The following is a 13611-nucleotide window of genomic DNA, read 5'->3' on the forward strand; positions in this document are numbered from 1 at the left end:
AGGAGCGCCGCCTCAGCCGACCGCCGAGTGCAAGAAAGTCATCTATCCCTCCACAGCTCGATGACTCGCTAGGATGTCAAAGGAAAGGGCAGTTTGCCCGCACCCAAAATGGCGGCTGAAGCTCTGCGCGACAGCGCTTGCGCAAGGGTAAGCTTTCGGTGACACTAATCCCCCTGGAGTGTCCTCCCCCACCCTCCAGCACCCACCAGCGCCCGGTCCCGACCTAGCCACCTGCGCCCGGAAGTGACGTAAGGCGGCAGCGGTTCGCCCGCTGCATGATGGGAGAGTGTGTGGAGTGGGCGGGGGGTCTCCGCGGAGGAGGTGGAGGCGGCGGCGGCGGCGGCGGCGGCGGCGGCGGAAGAGGGCGGAGGGTAGTGGGATGGGGGTCCCGCGGTAGCGCTGAAACTCCGGGTGGGCGTTCTCGGCGCTACTGCGCTGACAGGGCTGTAAGCAGCCGGCCTTCCGCTCTCACCATTTCCGCGTCGGAATACACGGTCTTTCCCCGGGGAGCCAGTTCCTCCCCGGGCCCCTGAGCCATGCCCATCGCGGCCGCCCCGAACGAGCCAGGTAAGCGCCGCCGCTCCTCTCCTCAAGCCACGCGGAGGAAAGACGGTGCCGGGAGCGGGCCCGGCTCGCCAGCCAGACCCTCACCCGGGCCGGGAGCACCTGCCCGCCGCGGAGCCGAGGGCTGCGAGGACGGAGCCGGGCCTGCGGACTCGGGGCTCCGGCTCTGCTCTGTTCTGCCGCGAGTGCGGGAATACCGCTGGCGGCGCCCGAAGTGCACGGCCCCCTTGTTGCCATCCCGACACTGGTCGGGCAAGTGTGAGCCGTTCCGTCCCCAGCCGCTTCACCCTGTCCCTTCTCTTCCTCCTATCCAAAGCTCCACGCTGGCTGCTTTCTCCTGGGAGATGTTGAGAAGTTTGGGGCTTTGCTTGGGCTTCCTGGTTCTTCCTCCTCCACCCTCGTGACAGGTGTAAACACTGTCTGCTTTGCCGAGGCCGGAGGCCGCCCGCGACCGGAGTGTGCTGCTTCCCAGGCTCTCTGAAGGAAATGGATTTTGAATGCTCCATCAGGCAGAGGAGACAGCCCCAAAGCTTATGCATTCTTTCTTGAGAGTATCTTTTCTTCTGCCTTCTTGCACTCTTCAAGAAATTATCTGCGTCTCCTCTCCAGATTGCGTTCGAAAAGTTGTTCCCTTATTATTTAAGCGCCTGGCTTGGCAGGTGCTGCGTTTTGCTTGGGGCAAGGGCAGACTGTGGGGGAGCGTTGGTAGGGTTCTTGGTTGCTCTATTGGGAATAGTGGGAATCACTAAGTTTTTTTCTTGTTGGTTTATACAAGTTATAGTTTGGTTATACTGAATCTTACGTTAGGGCTGAGGGAAGGGACTGACTCGTACATGTAAATATTTTACGGGGGGCGAGGAACAAAAGTAATGGTTCTTTTTCGAAGTTTTCGCTTTAGGAGAAGTTAAGTAGAACTTTACTTTTGAACTTTTACTATGGTATAAATCTTTCTTCCACTGGCTACTAGGCGTTTTGGGGAGAAGGGACGGGGGAACTATACAGAGTTTATCCTTGGTGTACATTGGATTGTTGTTTTCAGTTAACCTCTTAGACAAGAACATATATGCTAATCTCTAGGGGCAACAAATGTTTCAGCATTATTGTGTTGATATAATTAGCACAGTTGCTTTTCTGGTTTAAATGCTGGCTTTTGTAGTCATTTTTAATACTTTGCATCACTATTTGTTTAGAGTATCTGTGGTAGTCTGCTAAGTTTTGTCCATAAAGTTATTGGCATTTGGATCGAAAGATTCTGTGTCTAGCTCAATAAACGGCACCTAGTACATACTCATTAGATCTAGTTGTTCCTCTGTGTATCAAACTAGATATAATTGATTTTCAAAGTACATACATATTTTTAAATCTTTAAAAAACTCCTGAAAGAAATTCACTGGAATTCACATATTATGTAGGGCATTTAAGTTTTGTTGTTTTTTGATCTTTTAACCTAGAGACTGTTAATGTAAATACTCCTATGTCAAAACAAAGATGTGTTAATAACTGCATTAATAAATTTTGCAGAATCTAATTGTCTTAATAAAAATAGTATAATCTGTGTAAATCCTATTATATAAGGCATGGTTTTAAATTTTAATTTATTCTGCTTACAGTTAGTGAAAAACTAGTTCAGAAAAATAATGAAATTTGAGTACCCAATAATGTTTTATTTTGTGTGGAATCTAAAGTGCCTTCCTCAACAAAGAAGTCTTTGAATAGCATCTCATTGAAGCATTGCCCCTTCCTTCCCAACTTCTCCCAGTCTCATAAAAGGAGAGCACAAAGTATTTAGATATTTTTAAATTACCATAAATTATTTAAGTAAAATGTTTATATTCTAATTTAATGTTAACTACAAATGTAAATTTAAAAATAAAGGCGTTTTCTCTCTAAGCACTTTCAGTGCCTCTTTAACTAGGCTAGTGAACCTTTCCAGACTTTATTTTTGGGTTTTGTGCAGGGTTTTTTTTTTTTTTTTTGAGGCAGAGCATCAAGCTGTTGCCCTGGGTAGTGTCGTGGCATCACAGCTGACAGCAACCTCCAACTCCCGGGTTCAAGCGAGTCTCCTGCCTCTGCCTCCCGAGTAGCTGGGACTACAGGCGATTGCCACAACGCCTGGCTATTTTTTGGTTGTAGCGTCATCGTTGTTTGGCGGGCTGGGCTGGATTCGAACCCGCCAGATGAGGTGTATGTGGCTGGTGCCTTAGCCGCTTGAGCCACAGGCACTGAGCCGATTTTTGTGCAATTTTGAAAATATCTGGCATTATTTGAATTTTACATGTAATTTTTGTAATCTTTTCTCGATCAGTATATAGATAGACAATTATGGGTCCTTTTGTAGCATTATGTAATTGCTAACACTAATATATATACTGCTTCCTGTGAGCAAAATAATTTTTTAAATGTTTTATATACAGTATACTAACTCATTTAATCTTCACAACAACCCCATAGGGTAATAGGTAGTATTATCCTTCATTTTTTCAGAGGAAACTGAGGCACAACAATATTGAGTAACTTACCTAAGGTCAAACAGCTTGTAAGTGACAGAGGCAGAATATGATAACATTTGCATAGTTTTGAAACTTGCAAAACTACACTACATAGTTTCTACAATTCGTGGAATATGTAGCAGAAATACAATAACATGCATGGGAATGATATATACATAGTCAGAATAAAATTACCTCTGGAGAACTAGAGAGGTATAATCTTTACTGTCTTTAAAATAAACATGAAGCAGATTTGATAAGAGATTAAGATTTAACACAGCTGGGTGGTGGGTACTTGTTCATTTCTTAACGCTTTTTTGTAAGCTTTGCTGTATGCTTGAAATCCTTCATAATAAAAAATGTTATTTAAAACATACAGTATCAACACTGTATTTAAAAAGGAAACAGGGAAGTATTTAATTTTGTGTTGACTTCCTTTATAAAATACAAGAAGTTTCTCAGTTAAAAATAATTGAATTAAGGGCAGCGTCTGTGGCTCAAAGGAATAGGATGCCAGCCTCATATGCTGGAGGTGGCGGGTTCAAAGCCAGCCCTGGCCAAAAAAAAAAAAAAAAAAAAGAAAATTGAATTAAGAATTATTGGTCTCTCCAGGTTTTTCTGAATTAACTTTTCTTGCTCTTGTCTGTTGCTGCCAGCCATCTCAACAGCCCTGTACCATGCTGGTAGCTTCTATTTCTTGCCTTACCCTAGGGTAGGGGCTCATAGATCTGTAGATTAGACCTAATCCCTGGGCAAGGGAAAAGGTCAGAAACTTTTCAATGGGGAGAAGGGGAGGGAGTGGGGAATCATTGGTTTGGGAGAAGTGAAAAGAGGAGGAAAATAGAGACTTAAGATTCCATCCTGTCATTGTCAGTACCACCCTTATTCCAAATAACTAACCTACAGGTAAGCCTTGCAAAGATAGATTGTTCATAAATTAAAGGTTAATTTACAAGCACTGTATTAGTTAATAGCAGAGGTAAATTACACAGCAAATTAGAATAAATTCACTGTGGGTTCTATTTATGTAAATATTTACAGTATGTCATAAACCATTTTAATTAAATACCTACTAGTATCATGTTATCCTCTTCCTTTTGTTAATACTACAGATACTGATTGAGCACCTGCTCTATGTCAGGCCCTCTTGTAGGTGCTGGGGATACTGAAATGAACAAACAAGAAAAACTTCCCTCATAGAGTTTCAGTTTCTTTGTGTGTTGGAGACAGACAAGCAAAACAGCAGTAAGATAGCAAGTAATGTTAAGTGTCATCATCAGAAAAATAGAGTCACTTTGGGGGCATAGAAGAGTGCCAACGTTTTTACTTTGAGCCAGGAGTAGAGACATTGATGGGGCGAGAGTAGGGGGAGAAATGGCTTAAACTTGAAGGAGGGAAAGCGAATAAGGGAATGAGTGGTAGAGGAAGAAGCATGCCTGGAATGTTTGTGGAATTGTCATGGGGAAGTCCAGTGTGATTAGAATAGAGTGAACAGGTAGAAGAATAGTAGGAAATGGGATCAGAATTAGAGGGTGAGGGGCAGTGTTGTAGATTTTTTATAGAAATTCTAGTGATTTAGGCTTTGTACTGTGTAAGACTGGAAGCTATTGCTGGATTTTTGAATAAAGATGTGAGATAATCTTGTGTTTAAAGTGGTCTGTCAGGCCGGGCATGGCAGCTCACGCCTGTAATCCTAGCACTCTGGGAGGCTAGGATTGCCTGGGTGGATTGCCTGAGCACAGGAGTTCAAGACCAGCCTAAGCTAGAGCCTAAGCAAGACCCCATCTCTAAAAATAGCCAGGCGTTGTAGACGCGTGTAAGTCCAGATGCTCAGGAGGCAGAGGCAAGAGGATCACTTGAGCCCCAAGAGTTTGAGGTTGCGGTAAGCTGTGATGCAACAGCACTCTACTATGGGTGACAAAATGAGACTCAGTTTCAATAAATAAATAAAATGGTCTTCCTGGCTACTGTGTAAAAAATAGACTATAGGAGTGCAAGACAGGAGGCAGAAAGATATAGTTAGGAGGTGATTAGGGTGATACAGCTAAAAAGAGATGATAGTGGCTTGAACCTGGTTGGTAGTAGCCGCTGATGAGAAGTGATAGGATAGTTTCTTGAATTGGAGCCTTCACTAATTCCCACATTGCTAAACTCCTTTTGAAAATTCAAGGTCTTCACAGCCTATGTTTCCAGTTTGTTGCCTATACCCTGATCCCTTCATATGTCCTATGCTGTAACCAATCTCTATTATGTGTCTTTCTATTTCTTGACAGTGGATCCTGCTTTATCTTCAGTGCCTACCATGCCCTCTGTCAGTTAAGTCCTTTCCATTTCAGATTTTCTCCTTCATGAATCTTTTTCTAATTTTCAACATTTTTCTTCTTCTCAATCAAATGTGATCTTTTTGTTTAGAATCCGGGCAGCCACGTTTTATTTTATATTGTATATATTTTGCTTTGTATTACTTTTTTTTTTTTTTTTTTTTGTAGAGACAGAGTCTCACTTTATCACCCTCGGTAGAGTGCCATGGCATCACACAGCTCACAGCAACCTCCAACTCCTGGGCTTAAGCGATTCTCTTGCCTCAGCCTCCCAAGTAGCTGGGACTACAGGCACCCACCACAACGCCCAGCTATTTTTTGGTTTGCAGTTCATCCGGGGCCGGGTTTGAACCCGCCACTCTCCGTATATGGGGCCGGCACCCTACCAACTGAGCCACAGGCGCCGCCCAGCTTTGTATTACTTTTACTCTCGTAATTGTTAAGTTTCTTTAAGGATGTGACTCCTTATATACAGTTCTACCCTTTACAGAGCCTAGCCTGGTTTTGTATGAAGTCATTGCTCAGTAAATAGTAAATATATATACACACACATATTGTTTTTTCATTTTTAAAAATAGTCTTTTATTACAGGAGCATCACAGAAGACAAGCAAAAAAAAAAACCCCATTTTCAAAAAAACAGAGACCCTTCACTGTGAACATTTTATGTAATAATGCATATTTTTCCACACATGTATGTGTGTATGTACTTTTTACAAAGTTAAGTTTTGTTACACATACTGATTTGTAGATTTTTAAATTTGTTAAGTCACCTGGTCATCTAAACTAGGCCATTTTCAAATTCTTACCCAGTTTACCCAGAAATTTCCCCTTGCAGCTGATTTCCACAAATCAGTATCTACTGCATTTTATGATTTTCTGATTATTAAAATTATGAAAAGATAAATACTTATATAGGAAATTTGGAAAAATGTGGGAAAGTAAAAGGAAAACTGGTATGTCCCATGATGACAGGACCCATCTGTTTTAATACTTGGCATAAAGTAGCACTTGATAAATATGTGTTAAAAGGAATAATAGAGGCTCTGCAGTGTAGCTCAGTGAGTAGGGCACTAGCCACCTACAGCGAGGCTGGTGGGTTCAAGCCCAGCCCAGACCTGCTAAACAACAATGACAATGCAACCAAAAAAAAAAAAAAAAGGAATAATAGAAAAAATAATCACTGGTCATCATGCTGCACAAACAGAAAACTGCTAACATTTTTTTCTCCTCAGTTTTAGAGATGTGAGTGTGCCATACACATATGACACAGATTTTTCTATTGCGCAGATTTTTCTTTTAACTATTGTGAGCATTTCCTCATGTTATTAACTATTCCTTAAATACGTAATTTTTTTTTTCTTGCAGTTTTTTTTGGCCAGGGCTGGGTTTGAACCTGCCACCTCTGGCATATGGGGCCGGTGCCCTACCCCTTTGAGCCACAGGTGCCGCCCTAAATACATGATTTTTAATGGCTGTGTAGAATGTCATCATGAGAGTTTCAAGTTATCTTTGTTGACTCTTTCTCACTGATGGGGTTTTTCCAGTTTATACTATCATAGAAAAGCATCTTGGTGAACAAGTTTGTACAGAAATCTTTGACCTTGTCTTTGGTTATTTCCACAGGATCAAGTCTTGGAAGTAGAGTTACTAAATTAAATGGAAAGCCTATTGCTTTCCAAGAGATTATAATAAAATCACTCCTTTCAGTAGTGGTTGAGTACCCATCTCTCTGTAATTTCCTCAGGTGATCAGTAAATATGTAGTTTTTAAAAATTACCTGAATTTTTATTTTGGATTTAGGCTTTCCAGCATTGTGGAATATTTGTATAGTTTTTGAAGGATTGAAACATGTGCTATGTGTCCTTGTTGGTAATGCCATGCTCTTTTTAAAGTAGCTGATTCTGGAAGCAAGGTATTAAAGTACATGAAATACAATTTTATTTTCTAGAACTGAGTTGTCCAATACAATAGCCAATAGCCGCTGTGGCCCTTGAAATGAAGCTAGTCCAAATTAAAGATGTGTTTTAAGTATAAAATACACAGCAGATTTCAAAAACTAATGTGAAATATATCAATATTTTACATTGATCACATGTTAAAATAATATTTTAGGTATTTGGGGTTAAGTAAAAAATATTAAATTTCATCTGTTTATTTTTTAATATGTCTCCTAGAAAATTTTAAATTACATATGTGATTTTTTTGTTTTTCAGTTGGACAGCGCTGCTCTAGTTCACTGACTTTCTTTTTTATGGAGAAGAAATACAAGATTAACTTCGCTGTTTCAGAAAGTGGTAAATTTTACTTATTACATTTAAATCTGTGAGTGTTTTTCATAGTATATACCAACCTCCAGGCAGGCTATAGATTGGTATGGTCCAGTGGCCTGTTAGGAACCCGGCCCACACAGCAGAAAGTGAGCCAGTAAAGCTTCATCTGTATTTACAGCCACTTTCCCATCTTATATCACCACCTGAGCACCACCTCCTGTTGGATCAGGGGCAGCATTAGGAGCAGGGATCCTAATGTAAACTGCACATGCAAGAGATCTAGGTTGTGCACTCCTCTCCACTCACCCCCATTCATGGAAAAATTTGTCTTCCATGAAACTCTTCCTGGTGCCAGAAAGCTTGGGGACTACCAGTGTACACAGTTTATATAATAATTTTTTAGTTCTAAGTGTTTGATTACAAACTATAATTTAATATAGTACTTATGCTCTGAAATAAATGTGTGTAGGACTTTGGGGAGTGAGTATGTTAGGTTAGGAAACTTATCTGAGGATTTGATCTTTCATCTAAAAATTGAAGGATCTGTGAGGCAGTGGGACTGCTCAAGCCCTTGATAGTAGTCAGTAATATAAAAACAGTTAAATTGTCTCCTAGTAATTTTAGCTACTAAAAATCAAAACGCTTAAGAAAAAAATTAATGCTTCAGGTTTTTTTTTTAAATTTGGATTACTTTTATTTATTTTTTAGAGACAGTCTTACTTTGTCACCCTTGTGTAGAGTGCTGTAACATCACAGCTCACAGCAACCTCCAGCTTTTGGGCTTAGGTGATTGTCTTGCCTCAGCCTCCTGCATAGCTGGGACCACAGGAACCCACCACAATGCCCAGCTATTTTTTTGTTGCAGTTTGGCTGGGGCCATGTTTGAACTCGCCACCCTCAGTATATGGGGCCGGCGCCCTACCCACTGAGCCACAGTGTCTCTGCATATCCTCTAGGACTCAGGGGTCCTCAAACTTTTTAAACAGGGGGCCAGTTCACTGTCCCTCAGACTGTTGGAGGGCCGGACTATAGTTAGGAAAAAAACTATTAACAAATTCCTATGCACACTGCACATATCTTATTTTGTAGTAAAAAAACAAAACGGGAACAAATATAATCACACCGCTGCATGTGGCCTGCGGGGCGCAGTTTGAGGACCCCTGTTTTGCATCCACATGATAAACAAGATGAGAGGTGATCACAGCAAAACAGAAAAGACTATAAAACATAAGGAATGCCTCAGAAGAAAACAAAAAACCCACTGTCCCACCCTGGCTAGAGAGCACTGGCATTATCATAGCTCATCTCAAATGCCTGGACGGAAGTGATCATCCTGCCTCCGCTTCCCAAATAGCTGGGACTATAGGCATGTGCCACATTGCCTATCTGATTTTTCTGTTTTTTTTTTTTTTTTTTTTTGTAGAGAGGAGTCTTGCTCTTCTTGCTCAGGCTGTTCGTGAATTTCTGACCTCAAGCAAGTCCTACTGTCTTGCCTTCCCAAAGTGCTAGGATTACAGGCGTGAGCCACTGTGCCAGCCTAAAATGGAATTTTAAGATTAAACTGGATAGTGCATGAATAAGCACATTGCACAGTACCTATCACTATTTAAATCCAATTACTGCTTCCAGTATCTAAGAGGAGGGAATAGCGCTTCCTTTAAAATAAAGGATGCCTCCTTGATCCAATACTTATAAGGACAAAATGAATTCTTAAATTACATTATTTCAGTGAACCAAGTAACTTTATGTATCACCTAGTAATTCAATAAATATAGGTGATTTCCCTTACCCAGGCCTCACAGAAAACATCTTGTCTGAGTAAGGCTTTGAATGATTGGCAAACAGATTCTCTGGACAAATAAGAATAATAAATTTTTTAAAATGGTGCGTGTGACAACTTGGAGATAACATAGTGCCCGTGATGGTGGAGGAGCCATAGGTATTTTGTCTGTCTGGAGCAAAGAGGTAGTATCTTAGCCATGTTGACTAAAATACGTAAGGAGTGTCAAGAGTACTGCAGAAATCCTGGCCAAATATCATGAGACCCTGAAATAAGGTATTGGTTGTGAGATGTTCAAACAAATATAATAAGAGATGTTAAGAGGTTAGAGTTGTGAGGTTGATTTAATTTGTGGGAGGGGTATGGTAAAAGGGGAGCAGTCAGCAGTAACATTCAAATTTCTGGACATAGAATTCAGAATATTTTATAGGAACAAGTGGTCTCTGTTTGCTTTTTGAGTAAAGGTAGACTTTTCAGTGTTGGAATCGGAGAATATGAGATGTCTCTGGGACATCCAGATAGAGGTATTTTTAAAAGGCATTTGGGCAGGTGGATCTGGAGGTCAGGCAGTCTGCAGACAAATCAGGTTTGGGCATTATGAACATATAAAAACAAAAGGTAGATGAGATTTCTCGGTGACAAGAAAGTAGGGAAGCCAAGGCCTGGAGAGCAATGATGGTTATGAGGCAGGCAGAAGAAGTCAATCCACTGAAAGAGAAAGGGTTAGATAAGTAGGAGGAGAATCAAAAGAATGCCTTTCCAAATGCTGTTTCACTTAAAAATGTATTTTAGACACATTCTCTTATGAATAATATAGCTTTATTTTTAATGACTGCACTTTTTATTCACTTTCTTATTGATATTTAAATTGTTCACAGTTGCTTTTTAAGTTGAACAAATAATACTGGAATTAACATTTTTGTGGACTTATTTTGCATACTTGAATGATGAATCTTTTTTTTTTTTTTTAGAGACAGAGTCTCACTTTATCGCCCTCGGTAGAGTGCTGTGACATCACAGCTCACAGCAACCTCCAACTTCTGGTTTTAGGCGATTCTCTTGCCTCAGCCTCCCAAGTAGCTGGGACTACAGGCGCCTGCCACAACGCCTGGTTATTTTTTGTTGCAGTTTGGCTCGGGCCGGGTTCAAACCCACTACCCTCAGTATATGGGGCCGGCACCCTACCCACTGAGCCACAGGCACTGCCCAGCATGATGAATCTTTAGGATGCATCCTTGCAGATGAAATTGCTTAGTTGAAGGAATGTGCATTAAAATTTTTGATATACATATTACTAAGTTGTCATAGGATATGTGAGTTAATATGTACTCTTACCAATAGGATCTTTTAGAGAACTTTTACATTGCAGATAATATACAAAAAAATGTAATGTTAACAAACCTAAACAATTGGTAAAAGTGTAAAGGGTAGAAGTGAAAATCATTAAAATTTTCCAAAATATTTATGTTTTGTATAATATGTGTGTTAAAAAAATTATCCTCAAAGTGAAGGTGGTAGGAATCTGAAGAGAAATAAGTAATTTTCATTTATTAACTTCCATCCAAAATTCTGTAAAGAGAAAAGAACACTTGTATTTCATCAAGTTACTTGATTCATTGAAATAATGTAATTTAAGAATTCATTTTGCCAGCTCGGCGCAAGTAGCTCATTGGTTACAGAGCCAGCCACGTTCACCAAGGCTGGCGGGTTCGAACTGGGCCCAGGCCAGCTGTACAACAATGAGGACAACCTCAACAAAAAATAGCCAGGTGTTGGTGGCACACACCTGTAGTCCCAGCTCCTAGGGAGGCTGAGGCAAGAGAATCACTTGAGCCCAAGAGTTGGAGATTGCTGTAAGCTCTGACACCACGGCTGTAAGCTCTACCAAAGGTGACAAAGTGGGACGCTGTCTCAAAAAAAAAAAAAAAACTTCATTTTGCTCTTTTAAGTACCAGATCAAGGAGGAGTCCTTTGTTTTAAAAGAAAGTCTACTCCCTCCTCTTACATACTGGAAACAGTAATTGGATTTAAAGGAATTGGAACAGAAGGAATGAGAATACTTTTTCGTACTTTGGATTAGAACCTATTCTCAATTCCTAAAATCAATGTACAGGGTCACAACCAACTTTAAAAAAAAAGAAATATAACTAAAAATTAGAATACACAGAAATCCGGGGTAAATACTGTTCAGTGAAACTTTTTTCTTAATGTTATCATTATTTTAAGATGTATTTCTTCTGTGGGTCACACAGGAAAAAACATTGTGAAAAATTCTGTTTTAATGGGCTAATTCTCAAATCATTTCTAACTAAAGGTATTTGGTATATTGCAAATAATAAGTGCTATCTTTTTTTTTTCCTTTTACCCTTCAGCCTTTCTACTTCTCAGGACACAATAAAACTTTAAACCAAGCAAATGTACCCTTAAAAGGTCAACCAGTCAGAAATCTGTTTGCCGTGGAATTCCTTCCATATTTTCATGGGGTTACTAAAAGTAGACCTACTTATGGGATTCATTACATATATATATATATATACACACCCCTCACACATGTACACTCATGAGTACTATTTTGGAATGTATTCATATTTTATTTTTCAGATAATCTGTATATCTTTTGTTTTGTAATAATTTTTCCCCAGAATATCATTGTGTGTTACTACCTATGTATCATTTATGACTATTTTTAAGACTGGATCGTTGTCCGGTTTTCTTCTTTCACTTCACATGTCCAGTGTAGGTCATCTTTTTCTCTTAGTTGCTGGGTGGTCAGAGAACAAATTAAAATGAAAGTAATAGCATGTGGCAAACACTTAAATTGTAAGGCAAATTTGCCATTATGTAGGTCATATTTTAAATCCAAATTTGTGAGTTTTAGATTATGTAGGACTTTGTTTGCCTACTTACTAGCTCAGATCATTGAATTCTAACTGCTTTTGGTCGCAGTTTATAATTTTTCTAGAGAAAGGTGCATTGCTTTTTCTCAAGGTGCATTGCTCTCATAGTAGGCTTCACAGAGAGCAGGGCTGACACAGGAAACATAGCTACAAAAGTGTACATTTTTGGTTACAGACTACAGTGATGCCCGAATGTCCCCACCGTAGTTTATTATTTGGTTTTTTTCTGAGAATACCATGGACTCTTGAAGTTTTAACTTATCTGTCTTGACCAAAATGCTAATTTAAAACTTCACAGCAAGAAATTTATTTTAAAGCATGTCAGGTAATTGCAAAATCTTCTGTGGGAAAATTTTCATGAAGTACTAAATAAAGTTGCTGGGGAGCAGATAATGAGAGTGAGGGAAATTAGTTGGACTATCCAGAGTAGCATCACACTCCGGTGACCTTCTTACTTTCGCTGAGAAATTGTCTCAAACCAAAGCAAGTATCCGTGTTAACAGATCTGTTAAAAACTCGCTACAAATTTTTGTTGTTTAGCCCGAATTTTTTTCCCCCAGCTTGCATATAAAGTACTGCCCCAGTCAACATATTTTTTTTTATCAGACATGTTGCAACACAAATGATTGGATTTATTTCCTTTCCCATTCATCAACTTTTAGGCCAGTCTCTCTCAGATCCCACTACTTACCTTGATTGAACTCGGTTGTAAATTATGTGATGGAGCACTAAGAGACCAGAGGTAGGGTTATAGGAATCTCATTGGAGAGAGGATGGTATGGTGCATATTTCAAAAATAGTAGAGTAAATGCCCCTACAAGAATCATGATAATGTATTCCATTCAGTCCTGACTGTGAGCCAGGCCCTGAGGATGGAGTGGTAAACAGCAGAGGCCTATGCTTGCACAACATTTACAGTCTTTTGAGTTGAAGTAAAGAAACTCTTTGAAGAGCAGTTTCAGTGGATTGGTAGGATGGAAGCCAGATTGTGTTGGTTTGAGGATTGTGTGGGAGGCTAGGAAGTAGCGATAATGAATAGACAACGTCTCTTTTGAGAAGCTTGGTGATGAGGAGAGGTAGAAGGGCACAGAAGGGTGTTTTGTTGGTTTTTTTTTCTTTGTTTGTTTGTTTTTTTGTTTTGAGAGTGGAAGATTCCTGAACACTTACAGGCTAAAGAGAAAGCATCAGTAGTGATGGAGAAATTAGAAAAACCACCCAGCAAGCAGTTGAGAAGGAAAACAGGTCAAGGGATTATCAGTAGACAGTATTGTGGGTGTAAGCAAGATCT

At 40.0% G+C, this 13611-nt stretch overlaps 1 protein-coding gene across 4 annotated transcripts in view; it reads left to right on the forward strand.

Moving 5' to 3' along the window:
- Positions 1-252: 252 nt before the first annotated feature.
- Positions 253-13611, forward strand: part of AFTPH (aftiphilin) — an 83953-nt gene continuing 70594 nt past the window's right edge. For 2 of the 4 annotated variants that reach the window (XR_008379529.1, XM_053588171.1), the window contains exon 1: positions 334-567. The gene's annotated coding sequence lies outside the window, so the exon portion shown is untranslated. Of the gene's footprint in view, positions 568-7589; positions 7671-13611 lie in introns of all 4 variants that reach the window. The other 2 variants (XM_053588170.1, XM_053588169.1) reach the window with 2 other exon arrangements.

Source organism: Nycticebus coucang, chromosome 4 (genome assembly GCF_027406575.1).
Source record: "Nycticebus coucang isolate mNycCou1 chromosome 4, mNycCou1.pri, whole genome shotgun sequence".
Lineage (NCBI taxonomy): Eukaryota > Metazoa > Chordata > Mammalia > Primates > Lorisidae > Nycticebus > Nycticebus coucang.